This window comes from Podarcis liolepis, assembly GCF_965112155.1.
Source record: "Podarcis liolepis genome assembly, chromosome: 15".
NCBI lineage: Eukaryota > Metazoa > Chordata > Lepidosauria > Squamata > Lacertidae > Podarcis > Podarcis liolepis.
The window spans coordinates 6,202,625-6,220,140 of NC_139566.1; the positions used below are offsets into that span (position 1 = coordinate 6,202,625).

General features: G+C 45.2%; 2 long non-coding RNA genes across 2 annotated transcripts; one reads left to right on the forward strand and one right to left on the reverse strand.

Moving 5' to 3' along the window:
- Positions 1 to 9,911: 9,911 nt before the first annotated feature.
- LOC310694394 lies at positions 9,912 to 11,120 on the reverse strand. The gene is made up of 2 exons (XR_014519655.1): positions 11,078 to 11,120; positions 9,912 to 10,437 (listed from the first exon to the last, which is right to left on the reverse strand). It is a non-coding gene; the product is annotated as an uncharacterized lncRNA (long non-coding RNA).
- Positions 11,121 to 13,884: 2,764 nt separating this feature from the next.
- LOC310694438 lies at positions 13,885 to 15,106 on the forward strand. The gene is made up of 2 exons (XR_014519703.1): positions 13,885 to 13,920; positions 14,569 to 15,106. It is a non-coding gene; the product is annotated as an uncharacterized lncRNA (long non-coding RNA).
- The last annotated feature ends 2,410 nt before the right edge of the window (positions 15,107 to 17,516 follow it).

The following is a 17,516-nucleotide window of genomic DNA, read 5'->3' on the forward strand; positions in this document are numbered from 1 at the left end:
TTCTTCTACTAGGCTAATGAGGAATGACACCCTGTCTTTACCTCCTCCTCCTCCTCCTCCTCCTCCTCCTCTTCCTCCTCCTCCTCTTCTTCTTCTTCTTCTTCTTCTTCTTCTTCTTCTTCTTCTTCTTCTTCCTCTTCTTCTTCTTCTTCTTCCCTTCCTAGCAACAGCACTTCAGCTTATGGTGGCCGCCAGGTGTTAATTGTCTCTGGCTCCTTTGCTCTTGCACTTTCAATGCACTCTGGCAGGGCCAGATTTAGGTCTGATGAGGCCCTAAGCTACTGAAGGTGAATGGGGCCCTTTATATGTCCAGCTGTCCTTTGTCAACAACAAATTATCACTGTTTTTTGTGTTGAATGTATGCTATATGGCAATTTATGGACCTATAGATATCTAAAGCCATTTGCACATGCTGCCATGCAACCAGTCCATGCAGAATGTAGGCACCCTATATATGGAAAGGAGCAAACCAGTGATATTTTAGGGAGCAGGCTAGTAGGCGGGACCCATGCCTAACATCATAGGAGCCTACACAACACAAAACATAGTTGCTGTATGTAGGTTTTATTTTATTTGTTTTTTAATCTTATATTTTGAAAATGTACATCCAGGTTTTTTTCCCCTTTAATTTTTTGGGGGGCACCCAAGAGAGTGGGGCCCTAAGCTATAGCTTATTTAGCTTATACATAAATCCAGGACTGCATACCAGGTTCTGGGAGAAGTGGGGTTGGGAATGCTTTCCAGTGCTAACATGTCACCTGGCTGTTCTGGCTCTGTCTCCCCCCTCCCTTCTCCCAACACCTCCCAACTCTTCTCTTCACCTGTCTCTGAGCTGTGACCCTCATCAAACCACTCCTGTAAATCAATACAATTTTCCCCTTCTCAGGAAGGTTCAAGAAGAGGGGGAGGGTGGTCTCCACCATTCCTCCTCAGTTCTGTCCTCCTCAGTCCAGTCCCTGACAACAGGCTTCTTTGAGGGTGAGAGGTTATAACAGGCATAGGCAAACTCAGCCCTCCAGATGTTTTGGGACTACAACTCCCGTCATCCCTGACTACTGGTCTTGTTAGCTAGGGATGATGGGAGTTGAAGTCCCAAAACACCTGGAGGGCTTGGGTTATAGTTTAGAATTGTGAAATATTGCTTTAGATGTATAGTGCAGATGGGACCTAAGAGTCACCTGCCAGGTCTTTCAGCTTCTATATGTAAACTTGGGGTTGGTGGATGCCATTTTGTCCCTCACAAGGCACAGAGGTAAACAATGGAGCGTGCTCCCATAGGAGTGATGGCCACCAAAATGGATGGCTTTAAAAGAGGATTAGAAAGATTCATAGAGGATAAGGCTATCTCCATGGTCAAAGGCAGCAATGCTTATGAATACCAGAGAGTTCTCCTGTGCTTGGTTCCTTGTGGGCTCCGTTTTGAGGCATCTGGGTGGCCATTTTGAGAGGAAGATTCCCCCAAAGGAAGGAAGAACTGTAGCTCAGTGGTAGAGCAGCTCTTTTGCATTCAGAAGGACACAAGTTCAGTCCCCAGAAAGAGTCCGCCTGTCAGTGTGCATCTTATAATGAAATGCCTCCATACAAAATGGCTTGAGAATTGGAATTGTGACTTAAATAACTGAAGGGTGGAGGGATATTGAGGCAGATTTGAACCAGTAATCATTCAAATCTACTTTTCCTCAGCCCACCCGGTAAACCATCAGCCTTCCACCAAACTGGGCAGTGGGAGAGCATGTGTGTGTGTGTGTGTGTGAGTGAGTGAGTGAGTGAGAGAGAATTTCCAGCAAAAAATAAATAAATACAAAAAAAGCAAACCAAAATTCTGCACAGAAATTTATAGGGAAAATAATTGTCCCATCCTTGAAGGGGAATTTATGTGAGGTTCAGAGTGTTTTCATGAGGTAATTTTGAGGGGAAGATCTGGGAAAGAATAAGAACAAATGCTTGGGCTAAGAAATTGTCAATAAGGGATTGGTGCATTAGATTTCCACTGAGGGAAAAGAGAAGTGGAGTTTGCCTCATCAGGCTCTTTGCAGTCAAGCGGCTTCTAAAACTGGAGGGGAAGGAACGTTAGGGCAAAGATGGCTCCTTGCATCCCTAGCTGTGCATGCAGAAAATCTTAATGAATAAAAAAGGCAGACCCAGGAGTATGGTAGCTTTCATGATTTCTTAATTTTTATTATTATCTGCACATGTAGTTGGAGAAAGCATGCATTATAGCTGAGGACCCTAGAACACCAAGAGGAAACTCAAAACACCATCTATGCTACATACAATAGGCTTGGCTACATGCAACAGGCTCCTTTGCTGATGAGAAGGCTGTTGAAGGAATAATAGGAAACACAGAAGAAGGAGATTCGAAGTAGTGACTGAAGGAGCCTGGTGAGAAGCTTCAGGCAATTCATCCTTTGTAATCAAGTAACCCAGCAGCCTTAACGACCAATGCTGTTGGTCGCTATTCCGGTTGTTGCATCGACTGCTTCTGGACTTTGTTTGACTCTGGACGGTCCTTTAGCATTTCTTGGTGCCACAACATTTAGTGGTACAGCAGGGGGCACAGCATGTCTGGCTGCAGCAGGGAGAGCAGCAAGATTTGCAACTGCTGCATGGGGAGCAACAGGACTGACCACAGCAGGGGGAGCAGCAGGACTGGCCACAACAGGGGGAGCAGCAAGACTGGCCACAGCAGGACTGGCCACAGCAAGGGGAGCAGCAGGACTGGCCACAGCAGGGGGAGCAGCAAGACTGGCCACAGCAGGACTGGCCACAGCAAGGGGAGCAGCAGGACTGGCCACAGCAGGGGGAGCAGCAAGACTGTCCACAGCAGGACTGTCCACAGCAGGGGGAGCAGCAAGACTGTCCACAGCAGGACTGTCCACAGCAGGGGGAGCAGCAAGACTGTCCACAGCAGGGGGAGCAGCAGGACTGGCAACAGCAGGGGGAGCAGCAGGACTGACCACAGCAGGACTGTCCACAGCAGGGGGAGCAGCAAGACTGGCCACAACAGGACTGGCCACAGCAAGGGGAGCAGCAGGACTGACCACAGCAGGGCACAGGGCAGCACAGGAGAGCTGTCCCACAGGAGGAAGAGCAGCAATCGTTACAGCCCATCTTTTGTGGAGTGAAGGCAAAGCTGAAAGAGAACCAAAAGGATACATTCTCTCTCTCTCTCTCTCTCTCTCTCTCTCTCTCTCACCGTCCATTGTAGGGGCTGCCACCTCTGCTCACCCCACTCACCAACCCCATCAATCCAGCTGTTAATCTCCCTTCCCTCACATTTGGCCAATTCATCCTCCGTTTACACAAAACCCCTCCCCTTAAATCTACCCCCTCTACAGCCCCCTCTCACAGCTCATACCAACCCCAACCCTATTTATCTGAAGAAGGAAGGGGCTTCAGAAAGTGGCTTGCCAAACTGCTCTCTGAGGCACCTCCCACTCTGCTTTAAACACCGCTGCAATGAAAAAGCAGTCTGCGCCACAACATTCTGTTGTATCTAGCTTGTTGTGCAAAGTAGAATATAGGAATGCAATAGAGGGATGGAAACATAGGATGCTGTCTTATGCTGAGACAGACCATCATTCCACCAAGCTCAGTATTGTCTGCACTGATGGGTAGCATCCAGGGTTTCCTAACTGGGGTCAATTCCCAGCCCTACTTGAAGATACTGAAGACTGAACCTAGAATCTTCAACATACTCTACCACTGAGCTTTGGTCCTTCCAGGCAGATAATGGGCTGAGCGGAGACTTCAGAACTCGCTTACACTAGATTACCGCACTGTGAAGAAAGGGCTCCAATTCTGTCAAAGGTTCTTCCCACTTCCTCGCTTTTAAAATACAAAAGAATCAGTGGAACTTACCAGTTGTGGTAGACTGTGAAGTCAATGAGGTAATGTGAGTGAAGGACAGAGGGATGGGAGTCCTTTTATGCAGGTCCACAAGCCCATCCCCAAGGAAGTGAGGCAGCGTAAAAACATGCCCAGTTCTTCCTTGGCCATCCAAGCGCATTGCCATCCGCTGCGCCATCATCCGGTCTGTAATCCTTCCTGGGATCTTGTTGTATTTGTGATGAACAAAGTATATTTGGGGCCTATTATTTAACTCAGCTAATAACACTGTAATTTCCCCATGTGTCTAAGAGGCACTCAAAAGATTAGTGTAATAGGAAGAATATTTAGCATGGTGGACATTTCACTCAGCTGTCTTCCCGGATCCGGTGACCAAAAACACTGATTCATGAGCCGGAAGGTCTTATCCCACTGGAGATGCATGCCCTAAATGTCATCCCCCTCCCATTAGGAGATTCATGTGACTTTTCAGGTAAGTTATACTTACTGAGGAGGAAATATGACACCCAGCAAAGTCAAGTTGCCAATGTACATGGGGGGACAGTGACAATATTTAAATAATCCTGATCTATGGTATTGATGGATGTGGGTGGCGCTGTGGTTTAAACCACAGAGCTTAGGGCTTGCCGATCAGAAGGTTGGCAGTTCAAATCCCCGTGATAGGGTGAGCTCCCGTTGCTTGGTCCCTGCTCCTGCCAACCTAGCAGTTCGAAAGCACGTCGAAGTGCAAGTAGATAAATAGGAACCGCTCCAGTGGGAAGGTGAACGGCAGTTCTGTGCGCTGCTCTGGTTCGCCAGAAGTGGCTTAGTCATGCTGGTCACATGACCCGGAAGCTGTACGTCGGCTCCCTCGGCCAATAAAGCAAGATGAGCGCTGCAACCCCAGAGTTGTCCGTGACTGGACCTAATGGTCAGGGGTCCCTTTACCTTTACTTTACCTTTACTAGATATAAGGTTTACCTTTACTAGGATAAGGTTGTCAATCTCTGCTAACATTGATGACTGTGTTCTCCTTCCACTGTAAGCATGCTTGTGAAAGCCATTTTCTGGGGAACCTAAATGGATAGAATTGCTGTTCCATTCATATTCTGTCTTGCTTGCCAGTTTCCCCAGAGGCCTTTGGTTTACCACCATGAGAAGAAGATGTTGAACTAGGTAGGCCTTTGGCCTGATCCAGCAGGGCTTTTCTTGTGTAACTTGCAACTTTGCTTATGCAACATTCCATGCCAAATTACCATATTTTTCACTGTATAAGAAACACTTTTTTCCTCCTAAAAAGTAAGGGGAAATGTGTGTGTGTCTTATGGAACAAATGGAGGCTGCACAGCTCTCCCTCTTGCTGTTCTGGCTTCAGGGATAGCCACATAAAGCCTCTTCAGCGAAGCGGGACCGTTCCTCCAGTTTCACTGAAGAGGCTTTGCGCTGCTCTGCTGAACCCAGCACAGCAAGAGGGAGAGCTGTGCAGAGCTTCTTGTTGTGATGCCTGATCCACCCTCCTCCTTCCTCTTCAACAACATTTGGTTCAGAATATTTTTTTTCTTGTTTTCCTCCTCTAAAAACTAGGTGCGTTTTATGGTCGGGTGCGTCTTATAGAGCGAAAAATACGATACTAAGAAATGTGCTTGTAATGTGGGAGTTTACTGACTACTGTTTGTCAACCTAGCATAGTACCATGAACTGAAACCTCAAAGAAAACTCTTCCTAAAACCCTTAGTCCCATTTCCTGTTCATCTCCAGGACTTGGGCAGGGGAAATTTGGCTGAAATCCAACTAAGTTCTATTCAGCATAGACTCAGTGAAATAATTCATTCCCATGAACTTCAGTGTAGGATTAGCAGTGGATACAACCCATAATAGATGTCAGGGGTTCAGGAGCAGAGGCAAGGGCAAGGGAGGAAACAGAGAGCGAGGGGGAGGAGGCAGAAGAAAAGATGAGTGATGATGACGACCCAAGATCTCCGAGTCTTTCCAGTGAATCAGAAGATTCACAGAAAGGAGCACCAGTGGCCAGGGCAAGGGGGGAGCCTAGGGGGACACCCCAGGAAGAAAGGGCCAGAGGGGGCTCAGAGGGGAGCAGTTGGAAATCGGGACCAGCGTCACCAACAGAGAGCAGGGGAGAGGAAGGGCGCCAGGTATCAAGCGCTGGCAGCTCACAACAGGAGGGAGGGCACGAGTCAGGAGTGGCCACACCTCCATCGGAGAGTGAAGAAACGGTCAGACGGAAAGTGGAAGGTTGGGCGCGCGCGCCAAGTTCGAATGCACAGGAAGGTGGCGCAGTAAGCAGCCCGGAAAGGGAGCCAGGTCCTAAATCCCGGCGCAAGGAGACAGGAGGGTCCGGGGGGTCAGCGTCAGAAGAATCCCGGAAGGAAGAGACCCCGGGGGGCAGAGGGACCCAGAGAAGAACAGTCAGGCGGAAAAGGTGAAGTAAGGCTAGGGTATTAAGTTGGTGTACAGGGGGCGGAGACTCAGACGGAGCTTCGCCGGTCTAACCCTTAAGACGTAGAGCTGCGCGCAGCAGCTTGAGAATGGAAACTGTAACTCAATAAAAGACTTTTACAAGTGACCGCTGGCTAGTGTGATCCTCTGTGAGCTAGGATCTGGAAGCAGCTCTGACAATAAATAACAACATATGTTGTTAGTCTCCATTTCCCATTGGGTCCAGTTAGCATAGTCAGTGGTCAGGGATGCTGGGAATTGGTGTCCAACAGCATCTGGTGAGGGAGTCTCTAATTTGGGTGATAACAACCACAATATTCAGCCTCGTTGTTTTTGTGTGTGTGAGAGCTTCTAATTTACCCCTCAGTCTAGTTTATACTTCTAAGCACATGCTGGTTAGACCTGAGAATTGCTCTGCTATTAGTATAAGATGTTGTTAATGATATGCTATTAGCCAACCTTCTTTTAATGAAAGGTGTGAATATAGACAAAGAGAGAGGAGTGGAATGTGCTGTGCTAGAAAGACATCGCCTTTACTTAACCTGAATGTGCCACTGTTGGTGGTGTATCACTTCCTAAGGAAGGTCAAGTTGCAGCAAGAACCCTCTGTGTCAGGTGGCAGAGAAACCAACCCCCGTGGCAGGTTGCTAGGAATGGACAAGACAAGGAAAAGTCCTTACCATCTGCTTTTATCCAATATTCACAGAGAGAAGCTTGGAAATCCATCCTCTTGGAATAATAATAATAATTTATTATTTATACCCCACCCATCTGGCTGAGTTTTCCCCAGCCACTCTGGGCGGCTCCCAATCGAGTGTTAAAAACAATACAGCATTAAATATTAAAAACTTCCTTAAACAGGGCTGCCTCCAGATGTCTTTAAAAAATAAGATAGCTGCTTATTTCCTTCACATCTGAAGGGAGGGATTTCCACTACCGAGAAGGCCCTCTGCTTGGTTCCCTGTAACCTCACTTCTCTCAATGAGGGAACCGCCAGAAGGCCCTCTGAGCTGGGCTTCAGTGCCCGGGCTGAATGATGGGGGTGGAGACGCTCCTTCAGGTATACAGGACCGAGGCCGTTTAGGGCTTTAAAGGTCAGCAATAACACTTTGAATTGTGCTCGGAAATGTACTGGGAGCCAATGCAGATCTCTCAGGACTGGTGTTATGTGGTCCTGGCAGCCACTCCCAGTCACCAGTCTAGCTGCCGCATTCTGGATTAATTGCAGTTTCCAGGTCATCTTCACAGCCCCACGTAGAACTCATTGCAGTAGCCCAAGCAGGAGATAATCAGAGCATGCACCACTCTGGCGAGACAGTCTGTGGGCAGGTAGGGTCTCAGCCTGTGTACCAGGTGGAGCTGGTAGACAGCCTCCCTGGACATTGTCCTGAGGAAAACCCCACACCTCTTTTCTCCCACTTCCCCATTCATCAACAGCACCCTCCCACACTTTACGGTTGACACTTAGGGCCATCTGTCTCCAAGCTCTTTGCTCTCCTACTTTCAAGGCCCACCAGGTTCTGGGAGACGGTGGACTGCTTTCTACTGATAACGTGTCAGCCAGCTGCTACTCTGGCTCTGCCTCCTCCTCCTCTACCATTATTTCCCAAATTCCCCCCTCATCTTCCTCTGAGCTGAGACCTCCCTCAAACCCCTGTTGTAATTCTGAAGTGTCTTCTTCTCTGGAAGGGTCAGGCTGGGGGAGAAGGTCTCCACCATTCCTCCCCTGCTCAGTCGTTGACACAGAACAAAATAAAAGTTTCGATGGATCAGACTAAGGTGGGGAGGGGTTCTATCTAGTTCAGCAGCTGGTGTCTCACAGTGTCCAAAGAGATGCTTCCTGGAACCCCTCCCCCCCAAAAAAGGAATACAATGGTACCTCGGAACTTACTTTGTTCCGGAGGTCCATTCTTAACCTGAAACTGTTCTTAACCTGAAGCACCACTTTAGCTTATGGAGCCTCCTGCTACTGCCGCGCCGCCGGAGCACAATTTCTGTTCTCATCCTGAAGCAAAGTTCTTAACCCAAGGTACTATTTCTGGGTTAGCGGAGTCTGTAACCTGAAGCATCTGTAACCTCAAGCGTATGTAACCTGAGGTACCACTGTACTCCTGAGGGGTGTTGTGTGTGAGTGTGCAAAGGAATGCCATTATCCTTTTTATTGGTGCCATGAGAAACAATTCAAATGAATAAGAGTGTATTTGCAAGCTTTTATTTAGTCCAGAAACATTACCTAATTCCACTATTTATGGAAACATTGTGTTTCTGTTTAAATGTATTGAAGTCATTTGCATAATCAACTGCATTAGTTTTGGCCATAGCAGACAGAAGAACGGAATAGCAGAAGCTGAACTGCAGAAGAACGGAAACAATGACTGTGACTAACAAGGAATGTGACAGATATCTCTGCCTCCATACATCACTAGATACAACCTATTATAGTAATAGTAGTAGCAGCAGTACCGGTAATAATGTTTTTTAAAGCAATGGTTATATTTATTAAGAGAGAGCAAGCACATGACCATAGAAATCCAATGCCAGATGTTCTGAGCAGGCTGAGGAATCAATAAGCTTTCAGTTCTGAAATAAATTCATAGGGTTGGGATTGGGAATTGGGCCACCAGGGTATTGTAGGATTCCAACTCCCATCAGACCTTGCCAGAATGACCAGCAATAAAGGATGGTGGGAACTGTAGTCCAGAAACATCTGGAGGGGCCACACATTCCTCATCTGTGCCTAAGGTCCTGGACTGACCGAGCAACTCATGTTGTCTATCCATCCCTATGAGTGCCATTTTGGCTAGGGGGTGAGAATTACAAGGTTAACTACAAAGAAACAGCTCTAATGAAGGGTGTGCGCACAGTCAAGGATCATACACCAGATGATGTTGTAGTGGAAGCTAATGCCGTGCTTTAATGGAGACATGAGCATTGTTGAGTAATGGCTCACTATTAGGGGCAGCAGTCGCAGAGCTGCATATGAAGGTCCACCACCTGGTAGTTATTCACTCACTCACAGGACGCCATATTTTATCCCGTTCTTATCAGATACTACATAACATCTTTTTTGCAAATAGTTGAGATTGTAGTGGATCAAAGGAATATCCCAGACTGATTTTGTGATGGACCTGGAGAGTTATTGTCCCAAGAACAGGCATGTCCAAAGTCCATTTTGGGGGCATAATCTGGCTGTGGTTGGCCCTTTGGTCGGCTCTCATGGCCCTTCACTTCATCAAATCTGGCCCTCTTTGAAAAAAGTTTGGACGCCACTGCCCAAGAAGTTCTATCAAATGTTCTTATTTTTCCAAGTGTCTCCCAAAAGGTAAAGGTAAAGGACCCCTGACAGTTAAGTCCAGTCATAGACGACTCTGGGGTTGTGCAAATTGCTGTGCAAAAAAACTAGAATATCCTCCTAAGTATGTGTGTCATGCATGTGCCCTTCCAATGAGATATGGCCCCCTTCCCAAGATTGTATGTGAGATGGAGATGTGCTCCTCAAGAACTCAGCTTCTGATCCTTACTGGCCCAGCAGCCCTTCAGCTGGAGATGCGTGCCAAGCAGATGACTTATGCAGGATCTATGACACAGTCCCCATCTCAAGGCAAAGGAACACAAGAACACTCTACTGTGCTTTAGAATCTTTATTAACTGCTGTATGAACATATTTCTCCCCCATATAGGAGTTATTCAAAGAGATGAAAAGAGAATGACCCCCAGGACCACCATGATGATAAAGAGAAGACTACTGGCATGCCTCCTTGAAGGAAAAGAAAGCAAAATAAGAAGGAGATGAGAAGAATCCAGGGTTGTAGAAGGAGGCAGGAATAAACTTAAGGCACAGAAACAGATGAATCCAAGGAGTCCGCCAGCATGGAGGAGGCAGCAGCTCTCAACACTTCACTGAACTTCTTCAGCAGCAGCCTTGCTTAGGATAGCAGCAACAGGAACCACAGCCGCAAGATCCGCAGCCACAGCCACAGGAACCACAGCCGCAAGAGTTGCAGCAGCAGGGGGAAGAGCAGCAGCAGCAAGGAGTGCAGCAACAGGAAGGACTGCAGCAGCAGCAGGGGCAGCAGCAGCACTTGCAGCAGCAGGGAGAGCAGCAACAATTGGAGCAGCAGGACATCTTAGCGGTGGAGAGGGAAGGCGGAGCTGAAAGGATTCAAGGGATTTCTCATTAAGCAAACACAACACAATATTAAGGACGCCATAGATATACAAACATTACAGCTTAAGACGAATATGAAATGTATGTTTAAAGATTGCTACATGTTGCATCAAGGAAAGGAATGCATAAACTGGCCTCTTCTGAGTCTCCCTTGGGAACTCACTGGAAGTCAGGTAAACACATCTGAGAGGATGCTCTCTGAGCCCCCAACATCCTGTTAGGAAACAGATGACATGCTTGGCAGAAAAAAGACTATCTTAGATCCTGTGCAACACAATATTAGGCAAATATTTTAGTCCTACAATGCTGAAAGAATTCAGCCCTAAAGGCAAGATCCCAACTTCTCTTTGAATGAATAAAAACATGTGTTGTAAGAAATGGCATTTGCAAAAGACCTTCAATCCCTTGCACCCAAGAGAAAAGTAGGCTTTGAGTTAGAATTAACATCAATTACGCTTTTCTCCATGCACACCTCCCCATGTGGCAGGAGGCCAGGATTGGTCACCAAGAATAAGAAATATAGTGAACCAGTTTCATTGCAAAACTGGAGCTGTTAGACTACATCCTAAAGACCTGAAGCTCTCCTGAAATCTAGGAAACTGAAAGAATGAAGACAGAACATACCTTTTTCAGCAATAAGATTTGGTGTGGATGTTGGATCCAGTGAGTGAGTGAGGAACTCCTAGCTGGTGGTCCTTTATATACCCCTCTGTGAATCCTCCTGCAAACAGTTATGCACCACTCAATGATGACGAGGTCTTCATTAAAAGTCCTCTACCACACAATCATCAGGTGCATGATTCTTGACTCTGTCCACATCCGTCCATTTTAAAGGCAGGTGATTAAAGTTATTCTGCAGTTGCAACACAGTAATTCCCAGTTCTGTCCAAAGGGGGCACTTATGGAATTGCTTCAAATCAATTATGTTCAGATGAACAGGCATCATATGTGTTCCTCTCTGAGATCTGATGCCATAGGGTATTAGTTTTTAGATTGTTGACCCTTAGACACAACCTTTAGGCCATTCTTTCTTAGTACGTCATGCAACATGTACTCAGGGCAGGCCCATTATAGTTCATAGACATGGCTGACTTTGCTTTACTCATTTTAGTGCTTCTACTCTAAGTAGAACTTCTGGATAGAAGCCAATTACTTTTGCACAGCTCAGATGTCTGGTGTGAATTACACTGTGATATTCTTTTTTTTAATAAATAATTTTTATTGAGATTTAAGATCACCCACCAACACCAGTAAAACATCAAATCTTATTACATATATCCTACTTTATGCTCCGTAGAGCTGTTGACTTCCGTCCTTCCCTTCCATCAGTTTTCCTATTCTATTCTATAGTTCACAGTTTCTTTGATTAGATATTACAACATGACATAAGATTTACTTCAATCCTGCCAAAGTTTTCAAATTTGTACAGTTCTCACTTATATAGATCAAAATTTTACACCATTCTTTTTGGTACTTTGTCTCCTCCTGACTGTGAATTCTGTGTGTCAATTTAGCCATCTCAGCATATTCAAGCAGCTTTATCTGCCATTCTCCTATTGTCGGCATCTCCTGTTGCTTCCACTTTTGAGCTATCAGAACTCTAGCTGCTGTTGTTGCGTACATATATAATATTTGATCAGTCTTCTTAATATCTTCTCCCACCAAACCTAACAAGAATTCTTCCGGCTTTTTGGGAAAGCTATACTTAAACATCTTTTTTAACTCGTTATAAATCGATTCCCAGAACTCTTTTAATTTATTACATGACCACCACATATGAAAGAAGTCGCCATCCTTTCCCTTGCATTTCCAGCAAGTTTTACTACTAGTTCTGTACATTTTTGCCAATTTGGTGGGAGTAAGATACCAACAATAGACCATCTTCATAACATTCTCTTTTAAGGCAGAACAAGCAGTGAATTTTATACTCACATTCCAGAGTTTGGCCCATACACCATAGTCTATGTTGTGTCCTAGATCAATAGCCCATTTTATCATATCCTTTTTAATAAGTTCGTCTTTTGTATTCCATTCTAATAGGAGATTATACATTTTTGAAAGTAGTTTAGACTAACTTTCTATAATGTCTACGTTGTGATATTCTTTCTGTGTGACAGAATCCTGGAAGACAGTCATCAGAGGCAGCCCAAATGTATTGCGGTAGTCTAGCACTTAATTTTTGCTGTAGTAAAGATTTGTGAAAGCCACATATTAAATAAAAAAAAATGGGACTGCTGTTGTTCACCCTCCTGGTCAGCTAACCAAACAGCCCCAATATGGTGGCAAATGCTATTCACGTTTGCTCATTGCTGATAAATATGTATTATGATGATCAGATAACAAGTCCCATGGATCCAAACGTCAGATCCTTTGAGCTTGGGGCGGGAGGTAGAGTCAGAAGATCCGATGGTATTTCCTGGTAAAAGAAGGTGTTGGATCACGATGAGAAATTCCCATGGCACCCATTCATCTCAGCGTAATTATTTTTAAAAACAGTCCCATAACTGCCCCTTTAATCAGGGCTGAGAATTACAGTGTTTCCAGAATGCAGTTTTAATCATATTCTTTAAAAGGGTTGTGTGTGTGTGTGTGTGTGTACAGTCAGAGGTCATGCCCCAGATGATGGTGTGGGGCAGCATCAAGGTTTAATGCAGACCATGATCCACGGGACTTGTTATTTGATGATCATAACACATATTTATCAGCAATGAGCAAACATGAATAGCATTTGCCACCATATTATGGCTGTTTGGTTAGCTGACCAGGAGGGTGAACAATTACAATCCCATATTTTTTTTTATTTGATATGTGGCTTTCACAAATGTTTACTACAGCAAAAATTAAGTGCTAGACTACTGCGAAACATTTGGGCTGCCTCCGATGACTGTCTTCCAGGATTCTGTCACACAGAAAGAATATCACAGCCTAACTTGCACCAGACATCTGAGCTGTGCAAAAATAATTGGCTTGTATCCATAATTTCTGCTTAGAGTAGAAGCATTGAACAAACCTTAGTTAGCCATGTCTATGAATTTTAATGGGCCTGCCTTGAGTACATGTTGCATGCTGTACTCAGAAAGAATGTCCACGGGTCAACAATCTAAAAGCTAATACCCTATGGCACCAGATCTCAGAGAGAAACACATATGGTTCCTGTTCATCTCAACATAATTGATTTAAAGCAATTCCATAAGTGCCCCCTTTGGACAGAAGAGGGAATTACAGTGTTGCAACTGCTAAATAGCTTTAATAGCCTGCCTTTAAAAATAAAGGATTTGGACAGAGTCAAGAATCACGCAGCAGATGATTGTGTAGTAGAGGACTTTTAATGAAGACCTCGTCATCATTGGATGGTGCATAATTGCTTGCGGAAGGATTCACAGAGGGGTATATAAAGGCCTACCTTTCAGGAGTTCTTCACTCACTCACTGGATCCAACATCCACACGAATTTTATCACTGAAAAAGGTATGTTCTGTCTTCATTCTTTTGGTTCCCTTGATTTCGGGAGAGCTTCAGGTCTTGAGGATGTTGTCTAACAGCTCTGGTTTTGCAATGAAACTGGTTCACTATATTCTTGGTGACCAATCTTGTTCTCCTGCCTCATGGGAGTTGTGCATGGAGAAAAGCGTACTAATTAGATGCTAATTCTAATTCAAAACCTTCTTATCTCTTGGGTGCAAGGGATTGAAAATCTCACCCAGGTCTCTTGAAAATGCCATTTCTTACAACACATGTCTTTATTCATTCAAAGAGAAGTTGGGATCTTGCCTTTAGGCCTGAATTCTTTCAGCATTGTAGGACTGAAATGTTTGCCTAATATTGTGTTGTACAGGATCTAAGATAGTCTTTTTTTCTGCCAAGCATGTCATCAGTTGCCTAATAGGATGTTGAGGGCTCAGAGAGCATCCTCTCAGATATGTTAGGCTGACTTCCGGTGACTTCCCAAGGGAGACTCAGAAGAGGCCACTTTATGCATTCCTTTCCTTGATGCAACATGTAGCAATCTTTAAACATACATTTCATATTGGTCTTAAGCTGTAATGTTTGGATATCTAAGGTGTCCTTAATATTGTGTTGTGTTTGCTTAATGAGAAATCCCTTGCTTTCTTTCAGCTCTGCCTTCCCTCTCCACCGCTAAGATGTCCTGCTGCTCCAATTGTTGCTGCTCTCCCTGCTGCTGCAAGTGCTGCTGCTGTCCCTGCTGCTGCTGCAGTCCTTCCTGTTGCTGCACTCCTTGCTGCTGCTGCACTCCTTGCTGCTGCTGTTCCCCCTCCTGCTGCAACTCTTGCGGCTGTGGTTCCTGTGGCTGTGGCTGTTGTGGCTGTGGTTCCTGTTGCTGCTATCCAAAGCAAGGCTGCTGCTGAAGAAGTTCAGTGAAGTGTTGAGAGCTGCTGCCTCCTCCATGATGGCGGACTCCTTGGATTCATCTCTTCCTGTGCCTTAAGTTTATTCCTGCCTCCTTCTATAACCCTGGATTCTTCCCATCTCCTTTTTACTTTTCTTTCTTTTCCTTCAAGAAGGCATGCCAGTTGTCTTCTCTTTATCATCATGGTGGTCCTGGGGGTCATTCTCGTTTCATCTCTTTGAATAACTCCTCTATGCGGGGAGGATAATATGTTCATACAGCAGTTAATAAAGATTCTAAAGCACAGTAGAGTGTTCTTGTGTTCCTTTGCCTTGAGATGGGGAATGTGTCATAGATCGTGCGTAAGTCATCAGCTTTGCAAGCATCTCCAGCTAAAGGGCTGTTCACCTAGAAAGGATCAGAAGCTGAGTTCTTGGGCAGCACATCTCCATCTCACATGCAATATTGGATAGGGGGGCATATCTCACTGGAAGGGCACATGCATGACACACATAACATCCCAGGTTCACTAGCTATTATCTGTTACGATATTGAAGCAATGCAGCCGCGAGCTACTGCTAGCTTGAAAGCAAAACATAATGGGAATGTTGGGAGTGTTCCATGGGAAACAGAGGGACAGTCAATTCACAGTGCAGAGGGCACCGGAATTAGCTCAGAGTGTAATATGAGCTGTACAGAAAGTACAGGAAGAGTTAGTCTCTTGACTGCTGGATCTTGATGAGAGCAGTCATGATTTTTGTAACGCTGCAAAGACAGAAATAAAGGAATGTAAATATGTTTCTGTCTATCTCTTTCCCCTGCCTGGGGGGGGGGCAGGAAAGAGGAGGTGTGTTCTTCTCATGCCGAGAAGGATCGCCTATCGCGACCGAGCCTGTATTCTGCCGGGGAATGCAGACAGGGAGGTCAACAGGAGATCAAGCCAGGTGCCTGGAGAGTGGCCAGTTTCTCCTGATAAAGGCTTGATTCCCAACATTATCTCTCCTTGAATTAATGGGTGTAGTGAACACAAGGAAGAGCAAGGTCCTTTGTCTGAGTTCTGGGACAGATGCCCATCAAAGGCACCTGTCTGGTATGTAACAGCAGAGAATTCGAAAAATAGGTGCTGCCACACACAAAACCTGATTAAATCAGTGTGTGGTAGGGATTTTCTGATAGGTGCTATCTGCAGGAGTCACTGTCTCATAGGAGCCAACTCCTACGAAGCCCCCACAAGAAAATATTTTAGGGGGCTGGGCTCCCCCAAGTTGAGGGACATTGCCATTCAAATGGTGTGTGCATTCATGTGGGTTGGGGCATATCTAGGCCTCCACAATATTTTATTCAAGTTGGCATGCCTGATCTTTCTCCTGCAAATCACACTGATTGGATGACTATGAAAGGGAAGAGGTGAGAATTTAAACTGCATCATACTGAGTGCTACATGTGGATCCAGCCTAATATATTTTGATAATGTTGATGAAAGCAGCTGTTTTGACCACCCCATCTACTTTGAGATCTCTTCTCAAATTCCTCCGTTTCTTCACTGATCGTTTCATTGCCCAGAAGGTGAAGGAAGCAACCAGGAAATAATCTATATTGGACCTGGTCATCACCAATAGGCAGGAATTGCTCTTTGAATTGGAAGTACTGGGGACCTTGGAAGGAAGTGATCATGTCCTCTTGGGTTTCATGATACACAGACAAGGGAAATCTGGATGTATTTTGGATATGTACTCTGGATTTAAGAGGGCTGATTTAAAAAAGATGGGAGTTTCTTAAAGTTGAAATATTGAAGGAACAAATGCAGACAATACCAAACAGAAAGAAAAGTTGGAGGCATCTAAAGAAACCAGTGGGGCTGCATAAGTAGCTTATAGAAGAGATGAGATTTCAGAAGGGCATATCTGCTAAATTGAGGAAATGAGAAACATGAAGGATGGGTATGCACCAGTGGCTAACAGTTGCAAGATGAAGGCCAGGCAAACAAAAGCTCAGAAGGATCTCAGTCTTGCAAGACAGAATGAAATAACAAAAGTGGTTTCATCAGCTATGTTTGAAGAATAAGAAAGCAGTATATCCTCTGGGTGGAGAGGACAAAGAAATGCTATTGGGTGAAGGAGGTGAAACTGCTCAACCCCTACACTGTCCCTCCCGTCACTTAAAATTAAAGCAGAACTCAATTTGGTGACAACAGGATAAAAGGTGCAGGGAAGGAACTGCAGCCTCAGGTAGAAAAAGAGGTGGCATGGGAACACCTAGCTACTTTAAATGGATTCAAATTGGCAAGGCCTGATGAGCTGTGCCCAAGGATACTAAAGGAGCTTGCAGATATAACCACAGAGCCTCCATCCATAATTTTTGAGAATCCATGGAGGAAACATGTGGTCCCTGCAGACTGGACAAGGGCAGATGCTGTTCCCATCTTCAAACAGTTTGTATGTGGGGAGAAGACTCATGTAGCTACAGATTGGACAACTTGACATCGATACCAGGAAAGATTATAGCGCAGATAAGTAAACAGTTGACCTATGAGCACATAGAAAAGGCTGCTGCGATTATTAAGACTCAACATGGATTTCTCAAAAAATTGTTCATGCCAGGTGAATCTCAATTCTTTTTTGGATAGATTTACGAGCTTGGTGGATGATGGGGCTGCTGTGGAAATAGTGTACCTTGATTTAACTAAGGCTTTGGAGAAAGTCCCCCATGGCAGTTG